We start from the raw sequence: 22,435 nt of genomic DNA on the forward strand, positions 1-22,435 counted from the left end.
AAGAGGCTCTGCTCTTGCAATAAAGACCAAAATCCTTAAATGTGGCACACAAGGCCCAGCAAGAAAAGGGATCTCTCCCACCAAGGGCTCTGTATTTCCCCAAGGAAGCCACCTCTGACCTTCTGACTAGATCAATTCTGCCTTTATACCCTGTACTTCTCCTTCATGCAATGAGGAAATGAATGAAAGCTATTGCATCAGTTAGCACATCTTGGGTTGCAAGTAACAGATAATCCTAACTTAAATTGGCATAAACAATAAGAAAATTTATTTCACAGAACAAGTCCAAGGTGAGTGGGTACCAGGCATGGTACACCAGGGCTCTGCAGAGTTCTCTCTGCTGTTGGCTTGGCTCAGTCCTCTCCCGAATGTTGGCTTCATGCTCAGACCAGCAGCAAAACAACTGTAACTGTTCCAGGCACCACACCCAGACATAACAAATTTCAGAGGAAGAAAAGGCCACCTTTCCTAGTGTTGTTGCTGTAAGGCTGAGTTTTCCAGAACCTCTGGACAGACCTCCCACTAATCTCATTGACCAGAACTAGGTCTCTGGCTCATCCCTACAGTCATCACCTATGGAGAATGGGACCCATGCAACTAGCTGAAACCAGTCAGGATTTACCCCAGTGCTAGGGATAAGATCACCTTCCCCAGAGTCACACAGAAGACAAGAGGCTCTCTAAACAAAACTCCAATTCTACTTAGAAGGGAAGAAAGAACATTAGACGTGCACTCGACAGGGTCTGCCAGTTATCCATTTGGGCTACACGCTCTGGTCCCCAACAGTGTCTACAACTGCCAAGAGAAAGCCCCCACCAGCATCACCTGCGGGGGATCCATAAACACGACAGGACCAATGCAGAGGGGAGGCCACAGGGTGGGAGTGAGGGAGTAAGAGAAGAGACACAGAGTTTTTTTGTTGTTTTTGTTTTGTTTTGTTTCAGAGATAGAGTCTCACTCTGTCACCCAGGCTGGAGTGCAGTGGTGCAATCTCAGCTCACTGCAACTTCCGCCTCCTGGGTTCAAGCGATACTCCTGACTCAGCCTCCTGAGTAGCTGGTACTACAGGCGCCCACCACCACGCCCAGCTAATTTTTGTACTTTTAGTAGAGACAGGGTTTCACCATGTTGGCCAGGCTGGTCTGGAACTCCCGGCCTCAGGTGATCTACCCACCTCAACCTCCCAAAGTGCTGGGATTACAAGCGTGAGCCAGGGCACCTGGTCAGGACACAGAGTTTTTAATTAGGAGATGCAGACTCAAGTCTCAAGACTTCTGCTTAACATCTTATGACTACAGGCAAATCTCAGCCTTAGTTTTCTCACAAAATATGAAAATATGTGCTGACATATTGTGCAAGGTTGCTGTGAAGACCAAATGAAATGGCATATGTGGAAAAATACTTTGTAAACTAGGTGTTAAACATAAGTAAGCAATGATTATTACTTACAATGGAAAAAGTCACAAACCATTGAGAAAAACTCCTTGGAGAAAAGGCCAACACTCTTATCTGACCAAACTGAAGTATGTGTAATCTACTAATGGACATCTACCTTAAAAATGGTGTTTCTGGGGGGCTGGGCGTGGTGGCTCTCACTTGTAATCCCAGCACTTTTGGAGGCCAAGACCAGTAGATCACTTGAAGTCAGGAGTTCGAGACCAGCCTGGCCACCATGGCGAAACCCCACCTCTACTAAAAATACAAAAATTGACCAGGCATGGTGGCACATTCCTGTAATCCCAGCTATTCGGGAGGCTGAGTCATGAGAATCATTTAAACCCAGAAGGTGGAGGTTGCAGTGAGCCAAGATCATGCCTTTGCACTCCAGCCTGGGCCACAGAGCAAGACTCTGCCTCCATCGATTTACTAATGATTTGATTGGAGGCCAAAACCAGGATTCCCTTCTCCACTCTTTCCTTGACCCCTCCTCCATAGGCATGCATAATAATCAGATTCTCACTGTTTTTCTTTTTTTTTTTTTTTGAGATGGAGTCCTGCTCTGTCACCCAGGCTGGAATACAGTGGGGCGATCTCAGCTCACTGCAACCTCCACCTCCTGGGTTCAAGCAATTCTCCCTGTCTCAGCCTCCCGAGTAGCTGCAATTACAGGTGTCCGCCACCATGCCCAGCTAATAATTTTTCCGTTTTTAGTAGAGGCGGGGTTTCGCCATGTTGGCCAGCCTGGTCTCGAACTCCTGATCTCAGGTGATCCGCCCACCTTGGCCTCCCAAAGTGCTGAGATTAAAGGCATGAGCCACCGTGCCCGGCAGATTCTATCTTCTATATGGAAAGGCAGAGCGGTGGTGTTTTATAGGTCAGAAAATGTTGAGAAAATCAAAAAAAGTGTTTTAGTTAGAAAGAGGGGAGATTATTTGAATGCACAAATACAAGTTACTACTGGTCACCCATGAGAAAACTCAGGTCATTAACATTAACAGGTGTAAGCTGAGAAGCCACAAGATAATAAATCCAGAGGCATCTAAGGCCTCCCTACTAATGATAGTTTGACCAGGCAGCGCACCTGACACGAAGCCACCCAACGTGCAGCCTGCTCTGCCTAATTCCCTGCCTGCCCTCTCCATCTCTTAGTTCCCTTTGTCTCCACTTACAGCAAGGCAGAGACAGGAGAGCAGGCCACACAGATTTTCAAATCTATCTGAAGAGTAAGACACGCATTTTATCCAGGCAACATGTCTTGTCTAGGCAATAAACTTGGAAGACTGGTCATGCCTCGCACCTAGATCCTGGAGACTGATATGTAGGAATATGTTATTGATCACAATGAGGGTGACTTTCTCTCCTAGACTTAAAAATCAGCAACAACATATCCTAATTTTCCACTCAGGTCCAGGCAAAAGAAGAACAAGACAGCAGAGTGAGAGCAAAACATCGTAGGGAATTAAGATGAACAAATAATGGAAAATAGAAGCAGGGACTGACAATTTGAATGGGATTTCTATGCCCAAGTTTCTTGTGGCCTCACACATACAGAGCAGCACCTCTGCCAACACGTAAGCTTCATGAAGCAGATGTGTCTAATGAGACAATGCCCAAGATTATTTTCCATCTAAATTACCGTATGTGTGTGAAAGGACTCTGAATTGTAAAGCTGTAAAGTTCTATACAAACATGGATAGAAAAACCTACCCCATCTAAATCCAATGTGGTACGCTGGAAAAAGTACATTAGTGAAAAGAACAGGCTGCTCTGCCTACGGAGTGACCGTTCTTTTGTTTCTTTACTTCCTTAATAAACTTGCTTTCATTAAAATAAGGGAAAAAAAAGAAAAAACTGGCAAAACCCGAAAGAAGTCTGGTGTTCAATTAATAATAATGTACCAATGTTAATTTCTTAGTTTTGACAAAAGCTCTAGTTATGCGAGATGCTGGCCGGGCGTGGTGGTTCACGCCTGTAATCCCAGGACTTTGGGAGGCCAAAGCGGGCACATCACAAGGTCAAGAGATCGAGACCATCCTGGCCAACATGGTGAAACCTCATCTCTACTGAAAATACAAAAACTAGCTGGGTGTGGTGGTGCACACCTGTAGTCCCAGCTACTTGGGAGGCTGAGACAGGAGAATCACTTGAACCTGAGAGGCAGAGGGTGCAGCGAGCCGAGACTGCACCACTGCACTCAGCCTGGCAATAGAGCAAGACTCCATCTCAAAAAAAAAAAAGAAAAGAAAAAAAGATTAAATGCTAATATTAGAGGAAGCTGAGATAAGGCTATATGGGAACTCTGTACTATCTTTTTACCTTTTCTATAAATTCAAAATTATTCCAAAATAAAAAGCTTATGGCCAGATGCAGTGGCTCACACCTATAATCCCAGCATTTGGGGGGCCGAGGCAGGCAGATCACCTAAGGTCAGGAGTTCGAGACCAGCCTGACCAACATGACAAAACCACATTTCTACTAAAAATACAAAAATTAGCTGGGTGTGATGGTGCCTGCCTGCAGGCCCAGTTACTTAGGAGGCAGAGGCAGGAGAATCACTTGAACCCGGGAAGCGAAGGCTGCAGTGAGCTGAGATCATGCCACTGTACTCCAGCCTGGGTGACAGAGCAAGATTCCATCTAAAAACGTAAATAAATAAAAGCTTATAAAAAATAAATAAAAATACCCAACATCCACTCAAGAAAAAAAAAAGAAAAAAAATTCCATGAGAAATAGACTTTCTAAGCAAATCATCAAAGTAGAAACAATAGAAAAAAGGTCGACAGGTTTGACTACATAGAATAAACTTGTACACATCAAAATATGTCGTGAACATAGAGTTACAAGGCAATCAACCATGAAAAATATGTATACACGTAAGAGGTGAAAACAGTAACACAGTAAACTCCATAAACTTAAAAAAACAAAAGGCTACAGGCCTAGATGCTCTATCTGCTACAACTGCTTCACACATTTCAAAACCGTCCAAACTCACATTCAAAATCTCCTTCAACTACATGTTTCGTCCCAACCATCCAATTCCTTGGGTTCTCTGCAGCCTGAGAGTTCTGCTAGAGAACGCGGGGCTTCAATGCAGCTAACCTCTGTTTAATCTGACCATTCCTAACCAAAATCTTCTAGAATGTAAAACCTTTCCTCTTTGAGCTCAGTATGTCGAGCTTAGCTACTTGGTACCTACGATAGTGATCTGGTCAAGCCAGAAGTGGGGGTCCTGAGAAAAGACTACGGAGTGCAAAGACTCTGCACTGTCAAAACTAGACTCAAATTTCAGCACCAGTCAATCAGCACCAGAAGAGGGAAGTGGAAAAGCTTCAATGCAGGTGAGCAGTCATTTCCCACCTGGAGCCCCATTTACCTGGATTTTTAGAAAGACTCACATATCCAAAGAAAAAGCATCTTTTAAAATAAAATACAGTTACCTATAACTCAGCAGTTTACATTAGAGCCAATCTATCTCAGGAATTTTTTTATTGTCATTTCTGTGTGTTTTTAAATGTATAAGGAGACCAGAGAATTAGAAGAGAGTGTACTTCTTTCAAATGTCCCTATATATAAAAAATAGTTTATATTAAGTCTAAGTTAGAATCATATTAAAAATATTAGTTATGTTACATTAAGAATTAAGAGGCAGAAGGTTATAAATCTCACATGACAATGAAGTTCCACACATGAATACAGAAGCCAAGAAACAAAATATTTTTCACACAGAGGAGTACGACCGTATTAAACCATCAAACTAAAAATTCAGTAGGTGAAGGTATGCATCCCAGCTGATTAACAATCTTCCAACAACATTAGATAAACCCATGCTATAAAATATTAATAGTCTGCTTCTCAAAATAATATTATGTGGTAACAGACAGTACTTAAGGTCAGGTAGACACAAAATGAAGAGAAAGGAATTAACCAGATCTTAACTTCTCGGGGCTCTTTTGTGATCTAATTTGTGAATGAGCCCAGCCTCCCCTGTCTGCCTCCTTCTCGGAACATCTCATCTGGGGTCCACTTTACCACTCAACACCAAAGGAGCGAAACCAATTCCGCTAGTCATTAACAATCTAGTGAAAGGTTTGGTAATAAATAATGAATAACTGATGAAAATTAGAAGGGTGAAGTCATTGGTTTAAACTGACCTCCACAGATCATTGGTATCATTCACCTGATAGTGCTTGCCTTATCTCCCAAGTTTTGGCTGTCTTGTATGCATCAGAGTAACAGATCAATTCCCTATTAGTAAAATAACATGCCATTTTTCTTTCTAAACATGAGTGAAGGACAGCCAAGGAGATTCCATTTGTATGAGCATCAGTCAGCCAAGGTATTTGTGAAACACTAAGAAAGGGAAGAAAAAATGTGGTATCCCAAGGCTCTCAGAATTAAGAACAATACTCCTACCATTTCTGAATCATATGGTCAACCTTGAGACTTCTTTATTTTACAATAAATTTACAGAAAGCTGATTTCAAAGCATCTCATAAACATTATTGCTTCTATGTATCTCTGTAAAGAAAAGCATTTTGGGGCTGGGTATGGTGGCTCACGCCTGTAATCAACCCCAGCACTTTGGGAGGCCAAAGCGGGCGGATCATGAGGTCAAGAGATCGAGACCATCCTGGCCAACACAGTGAAACCCAGTCTCTACTAAAAGTACAAAAATTAGCTGGGTGTGGTGGCAGGCGCGTGTAGTCCCAGCTACTTGGGAGGCTGAGACAGAACCACTTGAACTTGGGGGGCAGAGGTTGCAGTGAGCCGAGATTGTGCCACTGCACTCCAGCCTGGCGACAGAATGAGACTCCGTCTCAAAAAAAAAAGAAAAAAGAAAAGAAACGCATTATGACCAGGCATGGTGGCTCATGTATTTAATCCCAGCACTTTGGGAGGCCAAGGTGGAAGGATCACTTGAGCCAGGGAAATCGAGGTGCAGTGAGCTATGACTGTGCCACTGTACTCCAGTCTGGGTGACGAAGCAAGACTCCATCTCAAAAAAAGAAGCAGTTTTAGCCTAAGAGGGACCAAATGATACTTCATATCACAAAAATGCACGTAAAATACAATTCCCACTCACTATCATTGACTACGTTTTTTTTGCGGGGGGGAATGGAGTCTCGCTCTGTCGCCCAGGCTGGAGTGCAGTGGCGCGATCTCAGCTCACTGCAAGCTCCGCCTCCTGGGTTTACGCCATTCTCCTGTCTCAGCCTCCCAAGAAACTGGGACTACAGGCGCCCGCCACCATGCCCGGCTAATTTTTTGTTTTGTTTTGTCTTTTTAGTAGAGACGGGGTTCCATCGTGTCAGCCAGGATGGTCTCGATCTCCTGACCTCGTGATCCACCCACCTCGGCCTCCCAAAGTGCTGGGATTACAGGTGTGAGCCATTGCACCCCGCCCATTGACTACTTTTTATACCATATCACAAAATTTTTCAAGGCATTTTAATTGGTCAAAAACTTTAAATAAACATATTCTGTATAGCAATGTAATTGAGCAGGTTGTTAATGGTCCAGAAAAAGTCTGAAAGTGATCATTAAAATTAAAGATTGATGTAATTAAGACAAAACTGAATGAGAGAGATAATTTGTGGAGTTCCTATCAGCACTTTGCTCTCCACTGATAACACAGACCTGGCTGTCACAGCCATTGAAGTTGTGAGGAGGGAGATGTAAAATTAAACACAAATAGAATGTCATAAATCCAAAAATGTTGGGAACTGATGCATTAGAGTAAGCTACAACAGATAGATTCTGGGCAGCATCCCAATCCTACACTACCTAATTTATTCCCGAGTCCCTCACAGGCAAAGCTGGGTAAAAAGACAAAACACAATGTGTGCCACTTTCATTCTTACTTCTGTCCCAGTATTAAAAATAATTACTAACGGAATAAGATAATAAAATGTGAGCTTTCTTTTATTAAGAGTTATTTTGTATTACCCCCAAGCATTTCAAATATTAGATTATTTATTTCATTATTCAGGCAACAGAAAATTAACTCAAAAAAGTAGTTTTTACATATGAAACATAAGACTCAGTTTCTCATTTCATGGGAAAATATGACAAGAATAAAAATAGAAAAGGCTCAAATTACTTGTAAGGCCTGGAAAAGGTGACCTCAATGTCAACCGCATTTATCTTACCGATTTCTCCTATGACCCAACCTCTTTTTTGAGACAGGTTCTCACTCTGTCACCCAGCCTTGACCTCCCTGGGCTCAAGTGATGCTCCCACCTAGCTGGGACCACAGGCACATGCCACCACACCTGGCTAATTTTTTAATTATTTGTGGAGATGAAGTAGGTCTACCTATGTTGCCCAGGCTGGTCTCCAACTCCTGGGTTCAAGCAATCCTTCCACCTAAGTCTCCCAACATGCTGGAATTACAGGTGTGAGCCACCATGCCTGAGCAACCCAACCTCTTTAAACCTCTTTCTCTCAGATACATTAAATCCAAGCATCACTGTTTATTTATTTACTTATTTATTTTGGAGACTGAGTCTGGCTCTGTCACCCAGGCTGGAGTGCAGTGGTGCAATCATGGCTCACTGCAGCCTCGACCTCCCCAGATTCAAGAGATCATCCCACCTCAGGCCTCCGAATAGCGGGGACACAGGTGCACCACCATGCCCGGCTAATTTTTTCATTATCTGTAAAGACCAGGCCTGGCTCTGTTGTCCAGGCTGGTCTCCAACTCCTGGATTCAAATGATCCTCCCGACTCAGTCTCCCAAAATGCTGGGATTACAGGCATGAGCCACCATGCACGGCCAGGCATCACATTTTAAATTGCATTCTCTAATCTGACTGTTAACATACAGTTAAATTTTCTGATTATTTAACAACTCTAAACAGTAACTCTGCTGAAAATGTCAGCTTTGGCTGATGGGTTTTGTGGGCACAGCATAAGCCTAACTTCCTGTGATGTAGGTCTTGGTATTCTAACCACTGGAGCTGAATTTGTGCCTCCGGTTTTGGGGCTAAGAGGGTCATCTGAAGCTTAAGAAACTGATTACGTGTAAAGATAATCCTGTATATTTTCTCAGCCTCTAGTGACATCACTGCTGATCAACTGTTCATGAATATTAAAACTGCCCCAGCACTAACAGCTCAGTGTGTTGTCTGAGGATCTCTGACACTACCATTTTGCCATAGCTGCTGCTAACAATGATGTGCATTTCCCCATGGAGGTAAACACGCTCTTAATAGCCAAAGATAGTGGAAAGGCACAGTTGCAGGGGAGAATACCATGGTCCTCTAAGAGTTTTCTACACAAAACTCTTGACTTCCCTAACTGGAACTGAAAATTATTCATACACACACGAATCAGAGGTATAACTGACTCAAGAAGTTTAAACTAATCTTCCTTTTGTCCTTGACAAGAAACTAATAAAAGAAACATCCAGTAGGATGAAAAAATTCTGAACCCAGTGACAACAGTCTATTAACATTTAAGTAAAATTCAAACTTGCCGAGCAACAGTTTTGGAAAGCAGATACAAATGAGTCTTCAGAATGTAGTGTCCCAACTAGTAACCAGCTGGATCAATAGTTGAAACATACAAATGAAAGCTATAAGACTTCATAGCTTTCTTTCATAAAAATCTTAAAAAATCTTTCATAAAAATCTTTCATAAACCATGATTGACATAAAGGATCAACTTCTTAGACTTAACCAGACGTTAATAGATCAGACAGTACAGGCACTTTATCCCAGGGGATCTAACATGCCCATTACAAACTGGGATACCTGTTAAAACTACAAAAGAAAGAAACAGTAGAAATAATGGTAATAACATAATACCCCATGTAATGTGTTTCCAAATCCTTTCCCATCCATTACAGTCTAAATTGAGTCTTTAATTTTTAAAAAGTGAGAAATCAGTATCTTACATTATAGTGCGTATCTTTTGCAAAGCTCTCTCAAATCCATTTTGACTCTAATTGTGTTTCTGATTAAAAATAACAGTGAGAAAGATGTTCAAATAAATCTATATCCTCTGCACAGCACCTCTGCACACCTACAGAATAATTTCCTACACTCTATAACCTAGCACACCATTACTGTTGGAGCTTTCCATAAACACTACATCTCAATTCTATTCTTAAAATACTCTTTCTCTCACGTGTGAGTATCCTTGACACCACGTAAGTACAGAGACTGTTATTTCTACTTACATTAGAAAAAATATGATTCTAAATTAGCCATATTTAAAAGGAAAAGGGCGTAATTTTTTAAATTCATGAATTCAAAATTTTAATTTTCACCAACTATTTTCTATGAAAGCAAGAAATCAAGTAGAGCTGACTCACTGGTATAGATCCTAACATGTTAAAGAGATGGTTAAAGGGAAAAGAAAGCACATATTTATCAGAGTTTGCAGTAATTTTATGGAGATGTGGTGATTAATGTTTCCGAGCAAATAATGTATTTTTTTTTTTTTTTGAGACAGAGTCTCGCTCTGTCGCCTATGCTGGAATGCAGTGGTGCGATCTCGGCTCACTGCCAACTCTGCCTCCTGGGTTCACGCCATTTTCCTGCCTCAGCCTCCTGAGTAGCTGGGACTACAGGCGCCCGCCGCCACGCCCGGCTAATTTTTTGTATTTTTAGTAGAGACGGGCTTTCACCGTGTTAGCTAGGATGGTCTCGATCTCCTGACCTTGTGATCCGTCCGCCTTGGCCTCCCAAAGTGCTGGGATTACAGGCAAGAGCCACCCAGAATGTATATAATTTTAGCTAAACAGGTAGTGAGCATCTATCTCCTTGTCTTCCTGGCATGTCTTCCCCTCTCTTTAGTTAAATAACCTCAACTCTCCTTGTGAGTCCGTCCACATTCTATATGGTCTTTATGGAAATGTCAATTGAGAGCAGTACACACACACACACCCCCCAAGGGGTATGCAAATTACCCAAGGTCAATCATATGCTCAGTCCAGGAAATCTGAATCTTATGACAGGAGAATTAAAGCAGTTGGTGCAGTCTTTGAGACCATGGTGACCTAAACAAACATCTATCAGGTGGTTTCTGAAGCTCCTCTGAGCTCAGCCTTCAAAGCCTAGTTGTTCAGCATCTTCTGTGCCTATATGTTTCTAAGTGCTGTGCCTATGTTTATGGAACCCATCTTTTTCACTCAATAATATATTATGGGTATCTTTCCAGATTGGTTACTATAAATGCATGTCATCACTTTCAACAGCTGCATGCAAGGAAGATAATATAATCTATCTAAATCATTCCTTATCTAAGGTTATTTGCTGTTCTTTACTATGCACACATATCTGTTCTAACATTTCCTATTATTTCTTCAGGATAAATTCCTACTAAATGTGGACTTTCTGGGTAGAAGGCTATGCACACTTTGCATTGTGATATATAACAGCAGCTATCTGGAATGAGTGCATCAATGTTTATTTAGGCTGAGAGGACATACCTCCCTTCATCTGCACCAGCACCGAGAATTACCATCATCCTTATCATTCGCATTCCATAACAGGAGATGCCCAAATAATAAGATTACCAAGAGAAGGAACAGCAGAAGTCATCATAACGTGATACCGTATATTAAACTTTACCAAATCACTTCAAATCCATAAAGGTCTAAACTGGGTCTAGGCCGGGTGCGGTGGCTCACACTTGTAACCCCAACACTTCAGGAGGCCAAGGCAGGAGGATCCCTTGAGCCCAGGAGTTCAAGACCAGCCTGAGCAACATTGTGAGACTTCATCTCTACAAAAAAAAAAAAATTTAATTGACCAGGTATGGTGATATATGCCTGTAGTCCCAGTTACTCAGGAGGCTAAAGGAGGAGGATTGCTTGAACCTGGGAGGCCATGTTGCAGTAAGCATGATTGCACCACTGCACTCCAGCCTGGGTGACAAAGTGAGACCTTGTCTCCAAAAAAATTAAAAAATTCTGTCTAAATTATATTGCCAACATAATCATTAAAAAATACTGTCTTAGTCTGCTCAGGCTGCCATAAAGCCACAGACTGAGTGGCTTAAACAACAGAAATTTATTTTATGTTTATTTTACGGGTTTTTAAATTATTATTATTTAAATAAAAAATAAACAAATAGAGACAAAGTCTCACTATGTTGCCCAGGCTGGTCTCAAACTCCTGTGCTCAAGTGATCCTCTCACCTCAGCCTCCCAAAGTGCTAGGACTACAGGCATGAGCCACCATGCCCGGCCACAACAGAAATCTATTTCTTGAAGTTCTGGAGGCTAAAAGTCTAAGATCAAGGTACCAGTAAGGTAGGTTTCATTCTGAGGCTTTTTCTCCTGGCTTGTAGGCAGCTGCCATCCTGCTGTGTGCTCACATAGGGAGAGAAAAAGCAAACATTCTGATTGTTTCTTCTTCTAAGGACACTAATCCCATATGAGGGCCCCCACACTCATGACTTCATCTAACCTTAATTACCTCCTACAGACCCCACTTCCAAATACCATCACACTGGGACTTAGGACTTCAACATATGAAGGGGGGTGGCGGGGCTCAAACACGCAGTCCATAACAAATGGAACCTACTTTTGCTCTGAATTCTATTTATTTAATGACTAGTAAAACTGAACATTTTGTTTATTGCACATTTATTTCTTTTTTTTTTTCTTTTAAAAACGGTCTGCTCTGATTCCATGTCTGAAACAGAAAGTATACAGGATGAACCTGAAACATCTCATCATACCATAAAGCAAGGAAGCTCTGAGATTACTAGAGATACGTCAGAAGGACTCAGGGGCCAACCTAAATAAGCCTCCACTGCCCAAAGAGGGGGCAATTTGAGCATCAAAAGGACAGTAACTGCAATGGACTGAAACACACCACATACGCTAAAACAGGAGTTCATAATGTTATGCGAAAAAACTAAAATTAAAAACCCTCATCCACCACCACCACCAGAGGATGCTAGGGGGCCAAATCATAACTTTCAAAACTGGTAAATCAAGGGAAATAATCAGACACTTTTCACACCCTTTCTATATACTCTATACCTCAAGGTAACCAAATAATTGACAAAGGAGAATTTCTACACACACATACACACACACACACATACACAAATATATATTTCAGCTAATAACTAAATGATAGGATGTAACCACATTGTAATCCCTCCTGAACTCATGGACCAAGTTAACATTCAAGAATGGTTGCTAATTCACAAAAAGAAAGAAATCAGACTTCCTGATGAAAATAATCCTGCCCTCACAGAAAAACAAAATTGGATTCTTTTGATTAAGGCTCTACAATGAACTACTAATGTATAGGAAACACAAGAAATAAAAGAACATATTTTACATTATAAGGATGCAAAGAGTAAAATTCAGTTTCTTCAACAAAAACTTGCAAAGAAAAAAAAAGATAGAGAACCTATAGGTTAAAAGAGATTTTAAACCATCCAATTGCAATGTATGGACCTTATTTGGATCTTAATTCAATCAATCATATATATAAAAATATATATGATATGATGTAAACACAGAAACGTACACGCCCACACACACACACACAAATATATACTGCAGTCAAGGAGTATTGATTGGATATTTGATGACACTAAGAAAAAAAATTTTAAGGTAAGATAATAGTATTTTAAGTATTTTAAGGGGTCTTTTTCTTTTAGAGACATATACTAAAATATTTACAGACAAAATTATATGACAGCTTGATTTGCTTTAAAATAATCCAAGGGGGTGCGGGTGTGGTGGTTCACACCTGTAATCCCAGCACTTTGGGAGGCCAAGGCAGGCGGATCATGAGGTCAGGAGATGGAGACCATCCTGGTTAACACGGTGAAACCCCATCTCTACTGAAAATACAAAAAAAAAAAAAAAAAAATTAGTTGGGCGAGGTGGTGGGCGCCTGTAGTTCCAGCTACTTGAGAGGCTGAAGCAGGAGAATGGCGTGAATCCGGGAGGCAGAGTTTGCAGTGAGCCGAGATTGCACCACTGGACTCCAGCCTGGGTGACAGAGCAAGACTCCATCTCAAAAAAAGAAAATAAATTAAATAAAATCATCTAAGAGGAGGGACATGAGAGGTATTGCTCAAAGAAAATTGGTTATGTTTTAAAATTGCCAAAGCTGGGCAAGATACAGTGCTTTATTACACTAGTCTCCACTGTTAGCAATGTTTAAAAATTTCCACGATAGGCCGGGTGCGGTGGCTCATGTCTGCAATCCCAGCACTTTGGGAGGCTGAGGCAGGCGGATCATGAAGTCAGGAGTTCGGGACCAGATTGACCAACATAGTGAAACCCTGTCTCTACTAAAAACAGCAAAAAAATTAGCCGGGTGTTGTGGCGGGCACCTGTAATCCCAGCTACTTGGGAAGCTGAGGCAAGGAGAATCGCTTGAACCCGGGAGGTGGAGGTTGCAGCGAGCCGAGATCGTGCCACTGCACTCCAGCCTGGGCGACAGTGAGCAGTGGGGTGGAGTTTCAGTGCCTGCACTTTGGAGTGAAACAAACTGGTAAGGCCAGAATGGCAACCTCATGAGCACTCTCAAGACTGTCAATAAGATACTGCAGATCAACAAAGATGATGTAACTGGCCTGCACTGTAAAGTGGTATGCCTTATCCAGAATGGAAGTTTCAGGGAAGCCTTGAATGTCATCAATACTCGCACCAAACTGTTAGCCAATTAACTCTCTCTCCTTTGAAAAGGCGTATTGCTAGTACAGGCTGAACAGAATTGAGAATGCCTTGAAGACAACAGAAAGTGCCAACCAGCAGACAGACAAACGGAAGGAGCTTTATGGACCAGTGTTATACCGTTTGGAATGCTATGATGAATGCTTAGCAGCATAAAGAGATCTCGTCTGAAACTCCCACGATGATTATGATGAGGAGAGGAAAACAAACCCTTCAGCATTTGTTGCAGCTCAAAGCAATTGGGAAAAAGTGGCTCCAGAGAGCCTGGGCTTCCAAGAAGGCACACATGAGCTGTGCTACAACACTGCACGCGCACTGATCCATGGCCAGTTGAACCAGGCCATTAAAATCCTACGAAAACCTGAAGGTCTTTGCTACCATTCATTATCAGAAGACACTGATGGGACTGAGGAAGACCCACAGGCAGGACTGGCCATCATTCACAGTCAGATGGCCTATATCCGGCAGCTTCAGGGTCAAACAGAGGAGGCTTTGCAACTTTACAATCAAATAATAAAACTAAAACCAACCGATGTGGGGTTACTAACTGTAATTGCAAATAACATCATTACCATTAACAAGGACCAAAATGTCCTTGACTCCAAGAAAAAAGTGAAATTAACAAATGTGGAAAGAGTAGAGTTTAAGCTTTCCAAGAAACAACTACAAGCTACAGAATTTAACAAAGCTGGCCGGGCGTGGTGGCTCATGCCTGTAACCCCAGCACTTTGGGAGGCAGAGGTAGGCGGATCACAAGGTCAGGAGTTCGAGACCAGCCTAGCCAATATGGTGAAACCCCGTCTCTACTAAAAATACAAAAATTAGCCAGGCATGATGGCGCATGCCTGTAGTCCCGGCTACTTGGGAGGCTGAGGCAGAAGAATCGCTTGAACCAGGGAGGTAGAGGTTGCAATGAGCCAAGGTCACACCACTGCACTCCAGCTTGGGTGACAGAGTGAGACACTGTCTCAAAAAAAAAAAAAAAAAAAAGAATTTAACAAGGCATTACATGCTATGTACACAAACCAGGCCAAACAATGCCTCAAAATATCTGCCTGTTTACAGTCTCACAGTCCCGAGCATCTCTTACCTGTGTTAATCCAAGCCGCCCAGCTCTGTGTGAAAAGCAGCACACAAAAGCAATACAGCTGCTTCAGGAATTTTCAGATCAGCATCAAGAAAATGCAGATGAAATTAAGCTGACCATGGCACAGTTGAAAATTTCTCAGGAGAGTATTTCTTAGCATGTCTAATATTGAGAAGCATAGAGGAGTTAAAGCAGAAGCCAGGCATGGTGTCTGCATTAGCGACCATGTATAGCCACAAAGAAGATATTAATAGTACCATTGATGTCTTCACACAAGCTATCCGGTGGTATCAAAACCATCAGCCCAAATCTCCTGCTCATTTGTCCTTCATAAGAGAAGCTGCAAACTTCAAGCTCAAATATGGGCAGGAGGAGGAGGCAATTAGTGACCTAGAACAGCTATGGAAACAAAATCCAAAAGATACTCACACCCTGGCACGGCTTATTTCTGCTTACTCACTTGTAGATCCAGAGAAAGGCAAAGCTCTTAGTAAACACTTGCCATCATCAGATAGTATGTCTCTAAAAGTAGATGTTGAGGCTCTTGAAAATTCTCCTGGTGCCACGCACATTTGGAAGGGTGGAAAAGTTACTAGAGATAGTCAACCAAAGGAACAAGGAAAGGGAGATTTGAAAAAGAAAAAGAAGGGAAAACTGCCTAAGAATCATGACCCAAAAGTTACCCCAGATCCAGAAAGATGGCTGCCAATGCAAGAATGTTCTTTCTATCTGGGGAAGGAGGAAAGGTAAAAAGGAGGATCAGATCGGAAAAGGGACCCAGGGAGCAACTGCAGGAGCTTCCTCTGAACTGGATGCCAGTAAAACTGTGAGCAGCCCACCCACCTCCCCAGGACCTGGCAGTGCAGCGACACTACCTGCCTCTACAAGTACCATCATACCCCCAAGACACCAGAAACCTGCAGGGACTCCAGCAACAAAAAAGAAACAGCAGGCCGGGCGCGGTGGCTCAAGCCTGTAATCCCAGCACTTTGGGAGGCCAAGGCAGGTGGATCACGAGCTCAGGAGATCGAGACCATCCTGGCTAACACAGTGAAACCCCGACTCCACTAAAAATACAAAAAAATTAACGGGGCGTGGTGGCGGGCACCTGTAGTCCCAGCTACTCGGGAGACTGAGGCAGGAGAATGGCGTGAACCCAGGAGGCAGAGCTTGCAGTGAGCTGAGATCCGGCTCCTGAACTCCAGACAGGAGCGAGACTCCGTCTCAAAAAAAAAAAAAAGAATACAATAAAGGTAAATACAGCAAGAAGCACAGAACTTCTCCCTCTTCATCTCCATATTTTCATAAATAATTTCTTGTATTTCAAATGGGAAACATCTTCCTCAAAGTCTGCCTAGTGAGATATGGTCTACTGGTTGCCTCATAGCTTTGTACAGATTATAAGGACTGAAAATACAGCCAGGCGTGGTGGCTCACGCCTGTAATCAATCCCAGCACTTTGGGAGGCCAAGGTGGGTGGATCATAAGGTCAGGAGTTCAAGACCAAACTGGCCAACACAGTGAAACCCTGTCTCTACTAAACATAAAAAAATTAGCTGGGTGTGGTGGCATGTACCTGTAGTCCCAGCTACTCACGTGGCTGAGGCAGGAGAATCACTTGAACCTGGGAGGCGGAGCTTGCAGGGAGCCGAGATGGGGTCACTGCACTCCAGCCTGGGTGACGGAGCAAGATCCTATCTCAAAAAAAAAAAAAAGAAAACAATTGGGCATTTACCCATCTTGGTATCTGTTGTATCCTTTATCTGTGTGTGCTGATTTGATCTTTTTTCAGTTTCACAAACCTTATCTAAGGTTTTCCAGGATTTAAACAGAAACTACTTCTACTATTTCAGTTAGAGTCTGAAGACACTTTTGTTCAAGTCCCACTTTAAATTATGTCTTAGGAGGCCTTAGGTGACTGAAAGTGGAATCTTCTGAGCATTACAAAATATCTGCTAAGAAATATCATGTGATAAAGAGGGACCTTCTTAATACATTGATGTTCTTCACTTAACTAAATAAATGGCCACAAGAAAAAAAAGATTTCCATGATAAAAAGTTGAAATGTAAAGAAAAAAAGATCTGTTCATGTCCTTAGCCCATTTTTCTAATGAACTGTTCATCTTTTTCCCATTGATTTTTATGGCTCTATATAAATTGAGATGCTTAATATATGTCGCATATATTTTTCCAGTTTGTCATTTGTCTTTTTGCTCATGCCATTCTTCACTATATAGACACTGAAAATAACATACGCTGAAAAAACTGCTGTCAAATCTTTTACTTTATAGGTTTCCATTTGGTGTTAAGCTTAGAAAGACTTTTCCCATACTGGAATTCTATTAACATTTACCTATATTTCCCTTTAAGATTTATTGAATTTTAAAGGAGTCCTATAAATGAATATACCTTTCCATTCAGCGAAATATACCACCACTGTAACATTAGCTAGAATTAAAAACAACAACATCTGCATGAGCCGCAACTTCAGAAAGACGTGCTGTAAATGTCATCATCCATACAGAAGGGAAGTGACAGGACCCACCAAGGAGTTAACACACTTATTGGTTTTATTCCTCATGGATCCTTATTTTAAAGAGTTTCTATGCATTACACAATAACTAATTTGTTTTAACTCATTTAATTAAATTTGTTTTAATAAAACAAGTGTTCTATAACTTCTAGTCAGAGTTCCTGATCATTGCCTCATGGTCGTTTCACTAAGGTCAAATACAAGGTTCCTGATCATCATGAAGTACCACAGTTACTAACACTTAGTATACAAAAATCTAGAACGTTTATCAACAAAATGTGGTATATACATACAACGGGAAATTATTCAGTTTTCAGAAGGATGGGAATTCGGCTGGGCGTGGTGGCTCATGCCTGTAAACCGGGCACTTCGGGAGGCCTAGCTGGGAGGACTGCTTGAGCCCAAGAGTTCAAGACCAGCCTGGGCAACATAATGAGACCTTGTCTCTATAAACAACAGCAAGAACAAAAGGATGCAAATGCTGACATATGCTATAATATGGATGAACCCTGAGGACATCATGCTAAGTGAAATAAGCCAGTCACAAAAGGGCAATTCCTGTGTGATTCCACTTATATGAGATACCTAGAGTCATCAAATTCATAGAGATAGAAAATAGAGGGGTGAGGCCGGGCGCGGTGGCTCAAGCCTGTACTCCCAGCACTTTGGGAGGCCGAGACAGGTGGATCACGAGGTCAGGAGATCGAGACCATCCTGGTTAACACGGTGAAACCCCGTCCCTACTAAAAATACAAAAAACTAGCCGGGCTAGGTGGCGGGGGCCTGTAGTCCCAGCTACTCGGGAGGCTGAGGCAGGAGAATGGCGTGAACCCGGGAGGCGGAGCTTGCAGTGAGCTGAGATCCGGCCACTGCACTCCAGCCTGGGCAACAGGGCAAGACTCCGTCTCAAAAAAAAAAAAAAAAAAAGAAAATAGAGGGGTGAGTTCCAAGGGATGCAGGGAGGGGAAAACAAGGAGTTTGGGTTTAACAGGTCTGGAGTTTCCATTTGGGAATCTGAACAAAGTTTTAGACAGAAGTGATGGTTGCATGACAACATGAATGTACTTAATGCCACTGAACCATACACTTAAAATTTGTTTTTTTTTTTCTTTGAAACAGAGTTTCGCTGTGTCATCCAGGCTGGAGTGCAGTGGTGCAACCTCTGCTCACTGCAACCTTACAGCAACCTCAGCCTCCCAGGTTCAAGCAATTCTTTCACCTCTGCCTCTCAGGTAGCTGGGATTACAGGTGTGTGCCACAATGAGTGTTTAATTTTTGTATTTTTAGTACAGACAAGGTTTCACCATGTTGGCCAGGCTGGTCTCGAACCCCTGCCCTAAAGGGATCCACCTGCCTCAGTCTCCCAAAGTACTGGGATTATAGGCGTGAGCCACCCCACCCAGCCAGGGTGATAAATTTTATGGCATGCACATTTTACCACAAAAAAAAATTAGTATGTTAGAATTTAGAAACTAAATTAATACTATCTCAGCCAAATTTTTAAAATTTGACATTTTAATTACATATTCCATGCAGTCTCAACTACAGACAAATGTACAATTCCTGTAAGGCTTTTGGTAATACTGAAATGCTTCACAGAATCCTAAACAGAAATCCATGCAGTAACTAAATCACAGCATTTCTTTTTTTTTTTTTTTTTTTTTTTTTTTTTTGAGACGGAGTCTCCCTCTGTCACCCAGGCTGGAGTGCAGTGGCCGGATCTCAGCTCACTGCAAGCTCCGCCTCCCGGGTTCCCGTCATTCTCCTGCCTCAGCCTCCCGAGTAGCTGGGACTACAGGCGCCCGCCACCTCGCCCAGCTAGTTTTTTGTATTTTTTAGTAGAGACGGGGTTTCACCGTGTTAGCCAGGATGGTCTCGATCTCCTGACCTTGTGATCCGCCCGCCTCGGCCTCCCAAAATGCTGGGATTACAGGCTTGAGCCACCGCGCCCGGCCAATCACAGCATTTCTTAAGAGAAATGCGTTTAAACTCAATGTTTAAATGCGTTTTACAAATCACATGCATAGTTGAGCCACTCTATTTTCACTCTCTCCAGGAGATTGTTAGTTGATGCTGTAAATGAGTAGAAGAGATGAAGAAACATTCCCACCTAGCTTAGCCATGTACATGGTAGCCACTCCACAAACTTTCCTGAATTCAGATACTGGAATCTATAGCAAAATCAAAAAGAAAACCTGGGCTTCCCACTGTCCTATAAACTATCCAGTGAGAGGGCTGAAATTTGGCCTGACCCTTCTTTCATTACTCGCCATCTCAGCGTCAATGTTGGATGATTCCATTTAAAACAGGCTTCAGGTACCACACATTACTTTATGGGTTAAAAATCTTTTTCTATTCAGAGTTTTGGTAGGTAAAAAACTGTGAATAACCAAACTAGCACTCTTAGAACTCCATAAGCAAGGCTGAAAAGTAAATATGATTTAAATATGACTTATACACACAAACTTTCTAAATGAAGAGGACATTATTTTAAAATAAATAGTAAATGCATAAAGTTTGTATTTCTCAACCACGGGAAGCAATCATGACTTCCTAATCATCTTCCATGTATGAAAGTTCCATTGTGTTGAAAACATTCTTCCCCATATTCCTCCCTCTAATTCAGCACTACGGACTTTAACTTTGGAAGCCAACACCTCCCCACATAATGTAAAAAACAAAACCAAAAATAAGTAAACCTGCTACTTCCACAGCCCTAACATACAGCTCTTAAAATTCTTAAAGGAAATTCACATCATCTAACAACTTTCATACAAATTAAGTACTATTCTTTCAACTGAGTAACTAAACATCAAATTTAGCTATTCACAATTTATTCATATTAGCACTTTCATGCCAGTTATCTAACGAGGACTTCACTAGAAGACAGGACACTTGTGACTCTCCCATTCAGAACGTGGCTATCACTGCACAACACGAGATGAGTCTGCCCATGGCCTCTCTGGATTGCAGCCTGGCTATGTGCAAGGTGCGCTACCACTTGTTACCCATCACGATCTCACACCCCAGCAATCTGGCGCTGCGGAGCCCGGCGAGAACTTTCCAGGACCACGGCACCATTCCCAGCGGGTTTGTCTGCAAGAACTTCAACTGAGAAATGGAGACCCCAGACACGGAGGAAGAGGCACAAAGGAAGGGACTCACACCCACCCCTACAACGGGTTTTTATGTTCTTCAAAACCTTCGAAATAACTTCCTCTGTGCTTTTTCATAAACCTGCCTATGGCAATGACTTAATGGATATCCTTAATTAAGGTGCTGAACTACTGTAAAACAAAAGCGGGGGGAGACCCCAAAGAGATCCAGGAGACAGTTCCTGGCGAGGGGAGTTGATTATCCCCGACGGGAAAGTCTTAAGAGACTTTCTGATGACAAGGGCAGTTCAGCAGGTAGAAGGAATAGGTCCCTAACGGACAATAACCCCGGAGAGGGCTGTGTCACCCTCACTTCCTTCCACAAAGCCAGGCCACCCTCACCTTCCCACCCCTGAAGCGGTGTCACCACAGGAAGAAGTAGACACCTTCCAGCTAATTATTCCAAGCGGGTCAAACTTTGGAATCGGCGTCCTGCTCCGTGTTGTGGAGCGCATGGCAAAGAGGAAGGGTTGGTGCTGGGAGCAGAATCTCCGTGATTTGCCAGAGGAAACAGCACAGACTCCAGACAGCAGAAGCGCCGGGATTTCCATGCAGCTGCCACGACAGGTGACCGGGCCCGCTGTGCAGACACCCGGCTTGCCCGGGGGCTTCGCGGAAGGTGGGGCGGGCGGGCTGGGGAGACCGGCCCGGCAGGGGAGGTGGCGGCGCGGCCGGGGAAGCCGCTCGGGCCCGACGCCGGGGAGGAAGAGGAGGAGCGCAGCCCAGTCTCCCTGGGGAAACCGTTTTCAGGGATTTTCTGTCTCCACAATTAAGAAAAAAAAAAATGGCTCCAAGCCAAACGCCTCCCGATCTCACACACACACCACACGCACCACCCCACACGCACGCCCGCCCCGCGCTCAGCTTTCGCCCCATTTTCTCACACGCGGAGACAAAAGGCTCCCACAGCCAAGCAGCGGCCACGGCCGCCGGGCCCGGGTCAGACGCCCCCTCGCGCCGCCCCCTCCCGAGACTACCGCAGCCGCCGCCCCGACCCCAGCCCGCCGCGCTCACCAAACCCGCCGCGCCGACCCCGGGGCCCGCCGCAGGGGGACACACGCCCGGCGGGGCAGGGACGGCGCTCGGGCCGGCGCCCCCTCCCGCGGGACTGCGCGGCGCCCAGCCCGCCGCGGCGGCGACAGCGGCCCCACGCCCGCTCACCTCCGGGCGGCCGTGGCGGCGGCCCCAGCGGCTCCTCCGCGCCTCTCCGCCTCCGGCAGCCCCGCGTCGCCGCAGCCGCCGCCGCCTCCCCCAGCGTCTCGGCCGAGTCTCCGCCTCCCTCCACCGCCGCCGCCGCCGCCGCCGCCGCCGCCGGCCCGGCTGCGCGCCACGTGACCGCGCCACGTGACCCGGCGCGGCGAGCGGCGCCTCCCCGGCAGGCGCTACCGCCCGGATCCCCGCCGCCGGCCGTTGGCGCCCCCCGGCCGCCCTCCTTCCCCGGCTCAGGGCTCGCGTCCCCCACGCCCCGCCGCGGGCCGCCGCGCCGCCCGCCACCGGAGCCGCCGCCTGCCCAAGCCACCTGCTCGCACCCCAGGCGCCGCCACCCCGGGAGACCCTCGCCC

General features: G+C 44.0%; 1 protein-coding gene and 2 pseudogenes across 2 annotated transcripts in view; 2 read left to right on the forward strand and 1 right to left on the reverse strand.

The window, feature by feature from the left end:
• Nucleotides 1–22,435, reverse strand: part of TULP4 (TUB like protein 4) — a 277,080-nt gene that overhangs the window by 254,293 nt on the left and 352 nt on the right. Inside the window, exon 1 of one of the 2 annotated variants that reach the window (XM_038001150.2) lies at nucleotides 22,035–22,155. The exons of the other annotated variant lie outside the window; for it this stretch is intronic. The gene's annotated coding sequence lies outside the window, so the exon portion shown is untranslated. Of the gene's footprint in view, nucleotides 1–22,034; nucleotides 22,156–22,435 lie in introns of those variants that run through there. 2 annotated transcript variants of the gene reach the window in all.
• Nucleotides 12,961–14,908, forward strand: LOC140708569 (signal recognition particle subunit SRP72 pseudogene; annotated as a pseudogene).
• On the forward strand, nucleotides 15,087–16,211 carry LOC103240797 (signal recognition particle subunit SRP72 pseudogene; annotated as a pseudogene).

This window comes from Chlorocebus sabaeus, chromosome 13, assembly GCF_047675955.1.
Source record: "Chlorocebus sabaeus isolate Y175 chromosome 13, mChlSab1.0.hap1, whole genome shotgun sequence".
Classification (NCBI taxonomy): domain Eukaryota; kingdom Metazoa; phylum Chordata; class Mammalia; order Primates; family Cercopithecidae; genus Chlorocebus; species Chlorocebus sabaeus.